The 15,135-nt window shown below is 35.5% G+C and overlaps 1 protein-coding gene across 6 annotated transcripts in view; it reads left to right on the top strand.

Moving 5' to 3' along the window:
- The window catches only part of TCF12 (transcription factor 12), a 390,369-nt gene that overhangs the window by 311,424 nt on the left and 63,810 nt on the right, over positions 1–15,135 (top strand). The window lies entirely within an intron of this gene.

Here is a 15,135-nt window from a genome sequence, read left to right as displayed (position 1 = left end):
TGGAGGGAACTTTATTTGTTCTTTATTTCTTGACTTGATGTTAGTATTTCCAAACAGAGATCCTTTTTTTTTTTTTAATATGCTACAGAAAATGCAGAATCAAAAAAAAAAAAGAAAGAAAATGCAGAATCCTGAAATAAGAAAGACTTGATACACTTTGCAGATTTTTATCACCAGGAAGTAAACACCTAGTCAAATTTCAGAATGCCTTTAGACCGAAATTGTGATCTTGTTCAATAGCATTTGAAAACATCTTTTGAACAACTTGTCATGCCCTGCATCAAAATGACAAATCTTAATTCATTTTCAGTGTAACTGGTGTTGACTTAAAAAGTAGTCAAAACCTAAAATTTAAGAATTATTTTTTATTTGGTAGAGATTTTTAGGACTTCAATGTCTGTGACATCCTTGTTTACTGATTTGGCAGGAAATACTGCATTTCTTCCTGGTTTAGAGTCCCATGCATAGACTGATGACTATTTGTTTCTTGGTCAAACAGGCTAGTCTTTGTCCTCTGTCTGTAAGTATGTATATATTATTCAACAAAAGGTATAACAGTTTATCAAATAATTTCTTTGCTTTGATTTTTTTGAGAGTTAAACTCCAAAGTGTATTTTACCTCCCCTGCCATTATGAAAAAAAATTTTTCTGATACTTCACCCGTAAGAAACTTTATTGTTTCTTAGATAAATCAAAGTAACTTACACACCACTTTTTCTTGCTTTGCTGTAGACAGGTATAGAGTTCTATAACTTTTGGATTGGTCATTGAATGTAGTTTAGGAAATGATACCTTCCTTTCTCCCAAACTTTTGTGGGAATTAATTGTTAGGAATGGCTTTTTTAAATTAATGTGGATATTTTGTCATTTTTAATACTGAATTTTCTATTTTAGGGACACCCCTGGAGATGAACTGGAGATGTTTTGAGTTGTTTCTAAATCACAGAGACCACTAAACATGTCTAAAGATCTAGCATTCTCATGTACATCCTAAATATAATTAGTAAAAACATTAAATATATAAAGTCAGGCTATTAAATTCTGAGAGTGGCTAAAGTGAGGATTTTTGAATAGGAAAGAGAACAAATATAACTCTCTGGAGCTGATAGAAATTAATAACTTAGAAAATCACCACTTAAAAGATTGGTGGTTATCTGAACCAGTAAGAAAAAATCAAGCGTTAGAGAACTCTGGAGATATTGTTACCTCCAGTTTATCCACAAGAATAGTGAGATGAGCAGCAAATACTATACTTTCAAAGAGAATGTTCTCTGGAAGTCACTAGGAAGCTAGAGTAACTTTTTATGGACAGTTGGTTGAGTCCCAACTAGCAAGAATCCTAGTGATTCTAGAATAAATAGTATTTACAGGCAGCACCAGCTTCAGCTGAACTTCATAAAGTGAACACTCAAGTTTCTGGACACAAGTTGGAATGGCTGTTTGCTTAGCTCATTTAGCTGACAATCCTGCAAGATACACAACTAGGTACTTAAGAGTGTTATTTCAGACTGTTAGATAATCTGTCTCTATTTGAAGTCTACCTCTATATAAAATTTTTCAAGTGGCTGATTCTGTGACCTCATAGGTCCTTCTAGCAGAAAAATCTTAGTATCTAAAAGGAATGGTTCTATAGTCCATTCCAAACTTATACTCAGTTTAGTCATTGAATGAAAGATTTTCTTCATACATTAGTGAGAAGAAATAGCCACTGTTTATACTGACAGTAACTACTGTTCAGAACAGTGTCAGACTTGTATCAGTGTAGATAACGGGCTTTTAATCCATATTTCCAAGATGTTCGTTTTTGTGACAAGCCAGCCCATATTTGATGTTTGTACTGATGTGATGGTTATTTTCTGACCTTTCTTTGTAAAGAGGAAAGAACATGCTGAATTTCACCAGCTTTTGCAATTTATTGAACTCCTCAGCTGCTGTATTTTAGATCTTTGAGACTTTACAAACCAGATGTAAGATAGGACCCAATGTGTGTATGTGAGAGAGAGAGATTTGTATGGCTTTTAAAGTGTAAAGTATTAGTTGCTCAGTCGTGTCTGACTCTTTGTGACCCTGTGAACTGGAATCCTCCAGGCTCCTCTGTCCATGGGATTTTCCAGGCAAGAATCCTGTAGTGAATTGCCATTTCCTTCTCCAAGGGATCTTCCCGACCCAGGGTTCGAACCTGGGTCTCCTGTATTGCAGGCAGCTTCTTTACCGTCTGAGCCACCAGGGAAGCCCACAAAGGATATGTGGTTGAATTCTATAAATGCGTTGAGATTTTCAAGCCCACTGATGTGTCATTCAACATCAGTAAGACCATAAAGTTTTTTTGGTCTTGTTTTTTATCTAATAAAATGGAGGGTTATTTCTTCAAGTATAGGAAAGAAGGTATAAATTAAGAAGCTCCAAATTTTACCACTGGGGATGTTTAGGGCTCTAGATTTTATTCTAAGTTAGGGAAGATATTTACATCCTAAGTAATTTGGTGACATGAAATTTGCCATCACTAATGTGCCCTTTGTTTAACTAGTGATGATTTTAGTTTGAAAAGTCATTTACTGTACTCCTATAATAATTTCAAGGACTGTAGGACTTCCCTGGTGGTGCAGTTAACAGGGATCTACCTGCCCATGCAGAGGATAAGGGTTTGACCCCTGGTCTGGGAAGATTCCACATGTTGAGGAGCAGCTGGCCCCTGCACCATAACTATTGAGTCAATTGCCCACACGACTAGAACCCATGAGCCACAACTACTGAGCCTGTATGCCACAACAGCTGACACTTGCGTGTTTAGAGCCTGTGCTCTGCAACAAGAGAAGCCACCCCGGTAAAGCCCATACAAAGCATCGAAGACCCAACACAGCAAAATAAGTGAATAAAAATTTTTTTTAATAATTTCAAGGAATGTAATGTATACTGTATAGATAAGTTCATAGTTAGACTTCTAAGAATTTTAAAAACACTTCTAGCTCCAGGATGGTTTCTTATTCTCCACCCCCACCCCTGACCCACGCCGCCCCTGTGTTTGTATTCATTGAACAAATTTTAAATGAAATAATATTTTTAAAAATTTTGACTGTGCTGAGTCTTCACTTGGACAATGTGGGCACCTCTTTTTTTTTTTTTTTTAATGTGGGTACCTCTTTAATTGCAGAGTCCAGGCTTAGTTACCTCAAGACATGTGGGATCTTGGTTCCCCAATCAGGGATTGAATCCACATTCCCCCCCACTGGAAGGCAAATTCTTAACCACTGGACTTCAGGAAAGTCCCTAAACAAATTTTAAAGGGTTAGCGTTTCAAAGTTTTGGGGTTTTTTTAAATTTTTTAATTACCTACGTTTAATTTAATATATAAACCAGTATAGGAGAAGGGGATGACAGAGGATGAGATGGTTGGATGGCATCATTGACTCTATGGACATGAGTTTGAGCAAGCTCCGGGAGTTGGTGATGGACAGGGAAGCCTGGTGTGCTGCAGTCCATGGGGTCACAGAGAATCGGACATGACTAAGTGACTGAACTGAACTGAATGACCCAATATATCTGTAATATGGCAATATTTTATTAATTTTCAAAAATAATTTGGTTCTAGAAGTCGTTTCTGGAAAATTTGCACAACCAAAATTTAGAAAGTAAAACAACTTATAAAATCAGGTGGTGAACCATATTTGGCCACAACTATCGATGGGCATGAGTTTGAGTAAACTCCAGGAGTTGGTGATGGACAGGGAGGCCTGGCATGCTGTGATTCATGGGGTGGCAAAGAGTCGGACACGACTGAGCGACTGAACTGAACTGAATGATTTGTGAACCCCTGCGTTAGACTTAAAGAACATAAGTTAAGTATATGTCTAGAGTAGATATATTCTTACCTTCATAAATCTACTTCCTATGAAAAGCAGACCCAAAGAGAAACAAAATAAATAAAATTAACTATTTTTTAGACATGTACCATGTTTTTTGTTTGTTTGCTTTTAGATCCATTACTTGATACTCATTAGTCCCTTCATCATTTGCTTAAGTTCCTGGGCACATACAGACTTTCCAGGACAGTTAGCTGCCCTAAAATGTACCTGACTAGGATAGTTGAAGGAACTTCATATATAAAGTAGGTGCTATGATGTCATAATTTTTCTAGAACTTAAATGTCATTTTAGGTGATAATATACAGAATAGTTTATGGCATCAAAAATAAGTCCATGTAGAGATATATTATTAAATATTTATTTGAAGCAGTTGAGTTCAAAAAGTAATTTAAGTTTGATATAAGCAACTCTACTGTAATTTTTTCCTTGAACTTAACATATACATGTCCCCAGTCACCATATTTTCTATCCTGGTTCAACTTCCTCATAGAACCCAAAGCTAAAAAGTAAGTTCCTGGTAGTTTGAGAATCAGTTTTAACCCACGTGTGCTTGTGAAACAGATTGCATTCAAACGTGATATGTCTCTCTCTAAACATAAAAGTTACATTCAGAACTTGAGAATCTTTACTCAGATGACTAGAAAACGTAACTTTTTTGTTGTTAACTTCTATAAATTTAAGTGAATATTTATGGTTCTTATTTTGTTTTTTAGTTTTTTGATGGCTAGTGTTAATAAGAAATAATACTTAATAAGTAATAAAACTTAAGGCAGGAGGAGAAGGGGACCACAGAGGATGAGATGGTTGGATGGCATCACTGACTTGATGGACATGAGTTTGAGCAATCTCCGGGAGTTGGTGATGGACAGGGAAGCCTGGTGTGCTTCAGTCCATGGGGTCGCAAAGAGTCGGACACAACTGAGCAACTGTAGTGAACTGAATAAAGCTCAAGTTTTTCTGACTTGAACTTGATAATTTTTTAAATGTCATTATATTGACATTATTTGAAGTCAAGCTATCAATATCTTTTCAACATCACCAAAAGATACTTGTAAATTTTAAAAATCAGTCATTTGAATGAGAATTAGAAATTCATTGCTACTAGCGTGGAATGTGTTTAATAAATCTCCACTGAGGTTTAATGCATGCAAATTCATTCATTCAGGTGAATTCATTCTATTAAAGTTAGTGACTATAGAGTGCTTATTGTGAATTAAAAATTCTTCTAGGCTTTAGATATTTAAGTAACAATAAACCATGGACCTCATACTCTGTCTTCAAGATGCTTATAGTCAAAGATAACCTTGACCTTTGGAAATAAGCTAAGTTTAAAATTTATTTCATTTAAGAAATTACTACCCTCTGGAAATGTAGTGGAGTATCCAGGACATGCTTTTTGAATTAAATTAAGAGGATAAAAATAAATACTGTGAAGCAATTATTTTATGTTATCTATAACAGGAAACATCATCTGTTAATGACTTTCTGCTCCAAGCTGTACCTTTCAGCTTCCTCCTACTCTGACTGTTCAGATCATCAAAAATAAGTTAACTTGCTTTTTTGGTAGAAAATACTGAACTATTTGTCCTATTTTTTCCCCTCAGTTAGGGCGTCCCCATAGCTCAGTTGGTAAAGAATCCGCCTACAAAGCCGGAGACCCCGTTTCACTTCCTGAGTTGGGAAGATCCCCTGGAGAAGGGATAAAGCTACCCACTCCAGTATTCTTGGGCTTCCCTTGTGGCTCAGCTGGTAAAGGATCTACCTGCAATGCAGGAGACCTGGGCTTGATCCCTGGGCTTGATCCCTGGGTTGGGAAGATCCCCTGGAGAAGGGAAAGGCTACCCACTCCAGTATTCTGGTCTGGAGAATTTCATGGACTGTATAGTCCACGGGGTTGCAAAGAGTCAGAGTGAGCGACTTTCACTTTTACTTTCCCTCAGTTGTGCAGTACTCCTAGTTACACACAATAATAGGAATAGATTTGTGCTCCAAATGGTAAATTACCAGTAATTCAGCTATTAACTCTGCAGTGTGCAAGGACTGATGTAATTAACAATGCATGATCATGATCTTCATAGGGCAGATCACTATGGAAAACTGTAATACAGGAAACCTTTCTTTAAAGGGAAGAAAGTTACAGTTTCATTGATATAAAAGTAAAACAGTTGTTATTTTCCCATACTAAAATTAGCTTCAAGAATGATCATTTCTTACCACCTGTTGCTATCTTCATTATCCAAATCACTTTTATCTCTCTGCTGAATTAAGGAAGCATCTTCCCAACTGGGGCTTCCCAGGTAGCTCAGTGGTGAAGAATTTACCTGCCAGTGTAGGAGATGCAGGAGACCTGTGTTTGATCCTTGGGTTGGGAAGATCCCCTGGAGGAAGAAATGGAAACCCACTCCAGTATTCTTACCTGGAGAGAGGCAAAAGAAAATTCCATGGACAGAGGAACCTGGCAAGCTACAGTCCATGGGGTCACAGAGTCAGACGCAACTGAGCAAGCACACATGCACTTCCCAATTGACCTCCCAGTTTTCCTTAAATCATTTTTTTTAACATAGGCCAATCCTTTTAACGTTTAAGTCAGATGATACCCTTCTGCTCAAAACTGTCCAGTAGCATCTCTTATCACTGTAAAACCAAAGTCCTTAAAATGGTTTTCAAGACCCTTGTTATCTGTTCCCTGCTACCCCCCAGCCTTCATCTTCAACTAATTTATCCCTCTAGCCTTCCCACCCTTAGTACCTATATAGCTAGTTTCCTTAATATTTTTCTCTTTGATCACCTGTCAGTTTATCAGTGGAGAATCTTTCCTGACCATGTTATATAAAATGGCAACATGCCCCATACTCCCCTCTTTCCTTTCCTGCTGTGTTTTTCTCTGAAACATTTACTGCCATAGGATGTACTGAGTGTTAGTTGCTCAGTCGTGCCCGACTCTTTGCAACCTCATGGACTGCAGCCCACCAGGCTCCTCTGTCCATGAGATGTAGTATAGTTTGTTTATTCTTTATCTGTTTCACCCAGGAGAATCTTGGTACTTACATTATTTATTGCTTTATCAGAATACTTATGTTGTTTATTGCTTTCTCAGCAACTCCTAGGTACATACTAGATGCTCAGTGAATATTTGTTGAATAAATAAACAAACTCAGATGACAGCCATAGTTCTTTCTTCCTGGATCATACTCATTTGACTTAGGAGGTATAAACAACATACTGGAAAATCTGAAATTAACATATCCTTCAGAAGAACTGGATATATTTTAGCTATATACTATGAAATGTTTAACATACTTAGACTTTGTAAAAGCTTTTCAAGGAGTGGTGGAAGAAAAAGCTCCAGTTTTTCATCAGAAAGGTGGAAGTCTTTTCTGTGGCAAAGATCACTGAAATTCTTCCCATTTACTTAGACCTAGTCTATATCAATCAGTCATTTCAGTTGAAATAATCAGTGTTAGAGCAGTCCAGTGTTCCTCAAGATCACACAGCTGTGAAGGCACTGCGGTCCCTCTACCTGCTTTTCACTCTCTATTCTCCTGTTATACCCTGTAAACTGTCCACCTTGCGTATTCATTACAGCCACCTTTGTTTATAATCCACAGAACAGTCTCTGTTATGATCTACAATGTTCTCCAGCCAAAAGGCACAAAGAAGCAAACAACAGGCCCAAGTTCTTCATTACAGAAGAGTGCAGAGGCCACAGCCTGCTTAGTTAAGATAGGTTCTCTTGAGTTAAAGATTGACTCCTTAACTCTTTGTTGCTTGATGAAATTATAACAAAGCCATCTCTGTAGAGGCTTACATGTTTATTTGAAGAATATGGCCAAAAATCTTTAATTTTCATGGTGATGCTGTAGTAAACATAAAATGTCTGACCTGTAGGTTAAACTGCACATTATTAAGAAATCAAAATTGTATTGAGCTGATTAGATGACAGAATTAGGTAGGAGTTGTTACCTGTTGGTAAGATGTCAGCTCTTCTTAATTGTTTTGTTTCGTTTTTACAGTTTTTCCTAGACACTATAGAGCTGTTTAAAAAGATGTTAGTTTTAAATGAAAATATTATTAGACAATGGAATATATAAACCCCTTGTAAAGATAATTTCTTTGCAAGTGTATAAATGTTGTTAGAAAACAAAAAGCATTTTGATTCTTAGATTAGAATTGAGAAGTTATAATTATGTTTTTTGATTCCCTTCCTGATCAGCCTTTCATTTTATGTGAGACTGTAGGCTTTTAACTGTGCCACTCAAAGGTATGATTATAAAAATACAATTTAAAATTGGTGTGTTAACATTAGGTATCATCTGTTCCAGTGAGTCTTAATCTGAGTTTTCAAAGTTAATAATAGAAGATGTAAATCTTTCAAAAACCTAACTAATTGTGTGACTTACTGAAATAAATTATCCATGCTGTTGAAAACATCAGATTCCTTTCACTAAAATTCTTTCAGCCCAGCATTGCAATGCTTCGTTTTAATCAGAAGTTCTGAATGGAAGTTGCATGTTGTTTTTTTTTTTTAACAGGTAAAAATATTTATTATAACTCAATAAAAAATTTTGGGAGAAAAAGATCTTTCAAAATAAGAATTCAGTGCTTTGGGGTGGAGTAGATAATAAAAGGTTTTATTGGTGGTGAAATGGCTAGGAAATCTTTGGCCTAGTTTAATGCCTGTGTTTTCCAGAAATGGAAACTTAGAGAAATTCAGTGACCTCGCCTATGCTCTCATGCCTCCTCAGAGGCAGAGCTAAAACCTAAGTCCCTGTCTTCTGACTCCCAGTCCAGTGCTCTTTTTCATCATATGGTATGACTCAGTATCTGGAACCTGAGCAGCCTATCTCATGTTACAGAGGACTAATAAACAATAGGGAGAATTATTCTGCCCTTCTGTAAGTACTTGTGATAAAGATATATAGAACAAGTAGCTTAATGCATTTTTTTCTTTCAGAATTTTGTGACTGGTTCTCAATCTTTCTGGTAAGGGCCACTTGTTGGGGTGGTGTATTGCCTTTACCAGTGAAGCATACTAAGCATTACTGAAACTTTTAATTCATTTTGCTTTGAACTGACACCATCTCCCATCTCCTCCCCTGTTGATTATACCCTCCTCAGATGTATTTTCAAACTAAAATATTGTTTGGTTTTTGTTGAGAATGGTCACCAGAATTTAGTGGTAAGAAATTGTTATTTTTAGGATAGATCTTTTCATAAATTCACAGTCTGCATGATTTCTTCCAGTCAGTATAGCCAAAATGAACTCTACTTAATCATTCAATATATGAGGCAGAGTGATTTGGTGGATTCTCAGTACTTAACTAATTAGAGGTATGAAGTATTAAAAAATTACTACCACTAGCAAGAATTTTTATTGGAATAAAACAGAGATTAGGGGCCAGAAATAACTTAATGTATAAGTTACTTAAAGTTTCCAGTTGCAGATTCTTGAAATGGCTCTGGGCTAAGATGCAGATGTTACTTCTGGTCTCTTTAAAAATAAATTTAAAATAGACTAGACTAGACTATCATGGGACTGTTCCATTTCTCATAAATTGAAAGGAACTGGTGCATTCCTGCTCAGAAGAAAAAAATTACACAGGTCGAAGAAGAAACCAAAAAAAAAAAAAAAGAGGTAGCTCTCCTTAATGGAGAGCTAACTAGATCCAAGATCAAACTGTTCATGGTTTAAAACAATAATTTTATTTGCTCCTAGTTTTATTTTGTTGTTCCTGACAAGTCAGTAGTGCTGCAGTACCCTGTCCCAGTCTTTAAAGTGCTTCAGAAGTGCTGGTTTATTAAAGAATTTTTAAACCAGGGTACTCTCCTCAATTTTTTTTTTTTTTTTACCCTCACAGACGTCATTAGGCAGTGCTGTGATTATAGAGCCATCTGCAGGAAAATTACCAAGTTGCAACATGGTTAATGATTCTCTTACCATGTTATTTCAATTGGTAAATGAAAAGTGACAAACTGCAGTTCCTGTGGGGAAAGAAATGGACAGCCAAGAGATGCGGGAATTACTAGGTAGGGGGACTCCCCACTTTAATTTTTCAAAGAAAACTGCTTTGTCATAGTGAGTTCATGATCAAAAGAAACATGCAGTTTGTTTCAGGTTTTACATATTCTCACTAGTTGTAGTTCTGTTTTGTTGAAAGGTATTTAGTGATTGCCTTTAGAAGCTTTGTATGATCTGTTAGTTCTGTTCATGTTAATGACAGAGGGATAGTATTTATTTAGCTCAAAAAGACCTGTATTTGCTTTTCTCTTCCAGGAGGTATAGCTCTTTTTACAGATCCTCATTTTGGTCATATGGTTGTCAAAAGGGGAATTAAACAAGTGTTCTTTTGCCCTGTAAACAGTTTATATAGCTGACCGTTTACATTGGCTATACATGTAAGTGTTTTCTATTTTGTTAATCATCACGCATTTCTAATACTCATGTTAGAGATTTTTGTAGAGATGATCAGAAATCTGATGTTCTGTGTCTGAGACAGATGATGTGATTTGTGAACTGTAGCATAAATTTTACTCTGCTCTGAGAAGTTGGTGTATGTGTGTGTGTGTGTGAGTTGCTCCTCACATCCAACCAATATCCAAGTAAACTGTGTACCAGTATTCAGACCAATCTGTAATGTAACTATAACTCTGATGATTGGTTTGACTGAGATTTGACTCAAAATTAAAAATAATTGAAACAAATGTTTGAAAATATCATCTGAGGAAAGATCACAAAATCAGGTCTTTGATGTTTAATCTTTTCATACAGTGGAAAGACAGTATTTAGGAGCCTTTTTACTGATTGATTAGCACCAGCAAGATGAGAGTAATATTATTGAATTAGAAGAGGCATTATATGATTACAGATAAATAGCATTATTATATTTAAACAATAGGTACTGATTGTCATTGTATTGGTCTGAAAGAGATGCATTATTTCACTAGAGTTTTATGTTCTTTGTTTTTTTGCAAAAGTAAATTTTCTATATTGTGAGGATATTAGAAAAAAACAGAAGACCAATTTCCTGACCCTTATTTACAAAACAGGATATACTAGAAAAATTTGCAATATAATGTTCAGATATAAAAGCCTGGCCTCTTTTGGTATCTGATTTGGCATCCGATTTAGTTAACCAGGCCGTCTGAAATACTGCACATTTAGGAGAGAGCATTCATTCACCAGTCATCTTTCTACATGCTAAATAAGGAAGAGGAGACACTAGGGAAGGGTGTTTTGCTTTTGTATCTGCCCACTTGTAGATTCTCTTATTTATTGTCCTTTTAAACCTGTCTTCACCCTGCGCCCCCCACCCTCCTTACAGCCAATAATGTATTAGTATTTTACTGAGTATTCATAAAGCAGGAAGATATTGAGTTCATCTGTGAGATTATTCACTTGTAAACTTTGTTTGGCTTTGTTTTTTGCTCTGGAAGTCTTGTTTTCCAGGAATTAATTCCCTTAGAAATAATGTTGAGACTTTTCATGAGGAATTCTGTGAGTGGGTTTTAGATTTAATTTCTCACCAGATCTTCTGGCCTTTGGTTACACTGGAATGCAGCCTGCTTGTATTAGAAAAATGTACAGTAAGATTGACCACTAACTGGCCTTTATTAATTAGTTAATTCAAGATATGTAATAAAATTAAATTGAAATTTTTGTTTAAAAACTTTTTAGAATTTTAGGTCACTCTGGAAACATTCTTGCTGTGGATAGTTTAACAAACAGGTTTGAGAGTTTCAGTGATTGGGAATATCAGGGATAAAGAAGAGCTAATAAATTAAAATATTGCGTGTATAATCCAAGGAGATTTTGCATAGCTCTCCAAGGAAGATTTATTTCCCAGTCAACATAAAAATAAGAAGGAAATGGGGGCCTGGAATTTAATCAGAAAGTCTCTACCTAGTAGGTTTTTTGGAAACATTTTTCCCTAAATCTTCTGGGAAGAAGTAAATTGCATAGGCAAAACACATAATAGCCTTTTCTTATCTAGTTTAGGTCTGTGCTTAATGATTGTTGGAATGGTAAATAAACATCACATCCTGAACTACTGAGGGTGGGGAAGGGTATTTAAAAGTCAGTGAAATGCAGTAATCCTCAAACCAGGAATCATCAGTTTGCCAATAAAAGATGTATGGCTCCAAGTCATATTTTTTTCAGGGTTCTCTGACATTTTCATTAATCATGTTGCCAAGTGTGTACAGTAATGCCTGTTTTGCTATAAAAGTTGGTAATTTTTTTTTTTTAGATTGTTGGCCTTGGTAGTATGAATGTTGAGTCAGATCATATAATCTTAGAAGAACACATAAGTGATTACATAGAATTGTGTGTGGAAACAATTCAGGATAAAAAGTGCACGACAGTTTAGAGCTCCTGTGCAGACTGCATGTCTGTCTGAAATCAGGTTTAAAAAGTGGCCCTGTCTCCAGCTGACTCGTTTTGTCAGACTGAGTCATAGGATTAACCCTTGACATGTTCCTTCAAAAAAAAAAAACAGGCAAAGATTAAACAACTGCATTGACTAGAGCAGCACTTGATCCATCTATATGCATTTTTTCCTGTAATATGATTCTGCTTAGGAAAAAAAATTGTGCTGCAGCTGTTACGTAGATTAAATTAGATTTTTTTCAAGAAATATTTTTGAGGAAGCAACAAAGGACTTTATCATGGAAGATAATTTGTAACTGTGATAAGAAGAATGACTGTCTCCATCAACCAGTTTTAGTTTCCTTTGGGTGAGGCAGACTTCAAAAAGATAGTATTTTGGAGTAACAAAGTTAGAAGACCTTATCATAGCATACAAGTAAAATACAGGAACATTTTATTTAAATTACTGCCAGTTTTCTTGATGATTTGCTGTTTTTGAGGAATAAATTTAATGCCATGTATATGTAAACTCCCACCTTATCACTTCTCTCAAGTTTCTACATCCACTGTCAATTTAGACAGTAGTGTATAAGAGTGATTGTGTTGTGGGGGGGGTTAATTTAACATATGTATGAATTTTGGATCTGTGTTTTTGAGAGGAAGAATGAAAAGTTGGAAGCAAAAACTTAATTAATTACTGAGCTCTGCTTAGAAACTATTATGTTTCAACCTTCAGGTTTCAGATTTAACAACAGATCTTAGCCAGTTCTTAATAAACTGCTTCAGACCAGCAAAAGAGTATGATACTGTCTGGCCTTTACTCTGATCTTTTTTAACTTAGATATTTGTTTCTGCTTTCAGAATACCATATAGTTCCCTCTAAAATAAAGGAATTGTTAATGAAATACTCAAATTTTCAATGTGCTTTCATAGCAAAGATTGCACAGTTGGATTTATTATTATGCTGTTTGTTTAACAAACATCATAGTACTGTCTCTTTTCTGGCAAGCCCCAAAGAAATGAGCCTAACTACTATAGGTGGATTTCCTTTTTTTTAAATCAATATAAGTTTTCTGTTTGGAGCACTAGTTGTAGGAAGAGACTGTTGAAGTGCCTTGTGGCTCCCCCTTTGCCCCAGTTCTCTACATTTATAGCTAAGAATAGGCTTTTTTAAATTTTTAATGATTCGGGAGGAAAGGAAATTTTATTTTGGATGGTTGATTGTCCTTTTTTTTTTTTTTTAAGCTCTGTCAGGGAGAGACTGTGTCTGTAAAAGACTAAAATTTACTTGAATGGTTTTAAGGCATGACATTGTTAATTGTAAGTCAACGCTTTTTACACAGCTCTCTGAGGATTGAAATGAGTCTTTGTGGTCTCTCAGGAGGGAGGAAGTTACAGACCACTCTGCAGACTGGCATTTTAATGGTCTGTTGTACAGTGATGTTCTTTTGCAGCTGCTGCGTAGCCTTTTCTATATCTGGAGAGTGTAGGGAGGTTTTATTGTTATTCCGACACCGTCAGCTTTTAAAACGTTATGAACTTAGCTGGCCTTATTGTCTTACTCGGTTTTATTGTTATATTTTAATCAATATTTTTCATAAGAATGGAGAGTTTGGCAGTTCCTCACAGAATATTTCTGGAATATTCCTTTAGAGGAATTCTGCTTCATGAAAGGTGCCTTAAAAAAAAAATGATGTGTCCCCTTTTTGCAGCTTGTGAGCCCTCCTCTGATTATCACAGTTTTGGGAGAACCTCCGAGGCACAGGGAGAAGAGATAATACAAAGAGGTTTTGATGGAGAGGATTGGGGACAGCAACACAGGGATGAGAGGAAAGAAAAGTTGTTACTCTGCTTTTCTGGGTTAGAGTGCACACCAAAAGACAAATTGAAAACTTTTTAAATAACAAGATATGTTTGTGTGTAAGAAATAAAGTATTTACCAAAAAAAGTCTAAGACCTTTTGACTTTTAAGTATAATGAATTTTTTAAGTCTATGAGACATTTATTCTCACACTGATTATTTTTCCTTTTTGAGAAATTTGAGCATTAGCATAAAAGTTTGAATATATTAAATATTAGTTAAGAATGATAGTAAACTTGGAGGAAAGACTTCTGAGAAATCTGTTTTAGTTTATTAGCAACAGTGAACATTTTGTCTATACATACCAGCCTTTCATCTTTTTATGGAAGGAAAAACAAAACCTTGTTTGTTTTTTCTTTTTAATTATTCAGTTGCTTCGTACATATCCTAGAACAGTGTAATCCATTATAAACTTTCATTTGGTATTATGAGTGAGGAATTTAAGGAGCTTTAGAACTGAAAACCTGTATTAAATATTTATGTTTTAAAAACAGATCATTTATTTTCAAGATAATTTTTTGAATTGTTGGAATGAGCTTTTTCATGAAATGTGTTCCTCTCAAATTTTTTCCATACAATTTTTATAACATAAAAAATCATGGTTCTAGCTAGTTGAGAGGTACTTACATGACAGGTCTGCTTTCTCCAGGAAGTGACTTTGTACATGGCTTAACTGTTTAGATCCTTCTTGTTACACATGATTCAGTGTTTCCAAATCCTGATTGCTTGATCATAGTTTATCAAAGTTGGAAGCAACTTTAGGCCATGCCAGATGGTAGTGTCTGTAGAAGTGTAGCAAGCTAGGTTTCCTGCTAGAAGTGCTCTAATTTAATTAAAACTAAAAACAGATTAGCATATCTGTCAGTTTGCCTTTCTTTGAGAGAGACTTATATACCATAATATGACAATATTAATAATTCCTTGGGCTATATGCCTCCAGGACACTATATTGCTTTTTATTATTTAGCACTTGTGACTTGTATTTTTTAAAATTCCAAAATTTGTTTTATCAGTGTCCACCACCCTTGCAAGAACTTGATAGAGAT

Source organism: Odocoileus virginianus, chromosome 6, assembly GCF_023699985.2.
Source record: "Odocoileus virginianus isolate 20LAN1187 ecotype Illinois chromosome 6, Ovbor_1.2, whole genome shotgun sequence".
In the NCBI taxonomy this organism is placed as follows: Eukaryota; Metazoa; Chordata; class Mammalia; order Artiodactyla; family Cervidae; genus Odocoileus; species Odocoileus virginianus.
The sequence above is the reverse complement of the archived record's forward strand: the minus strand, read 5'-3'. Positions and strand labels throughout refer to the sequence as shown.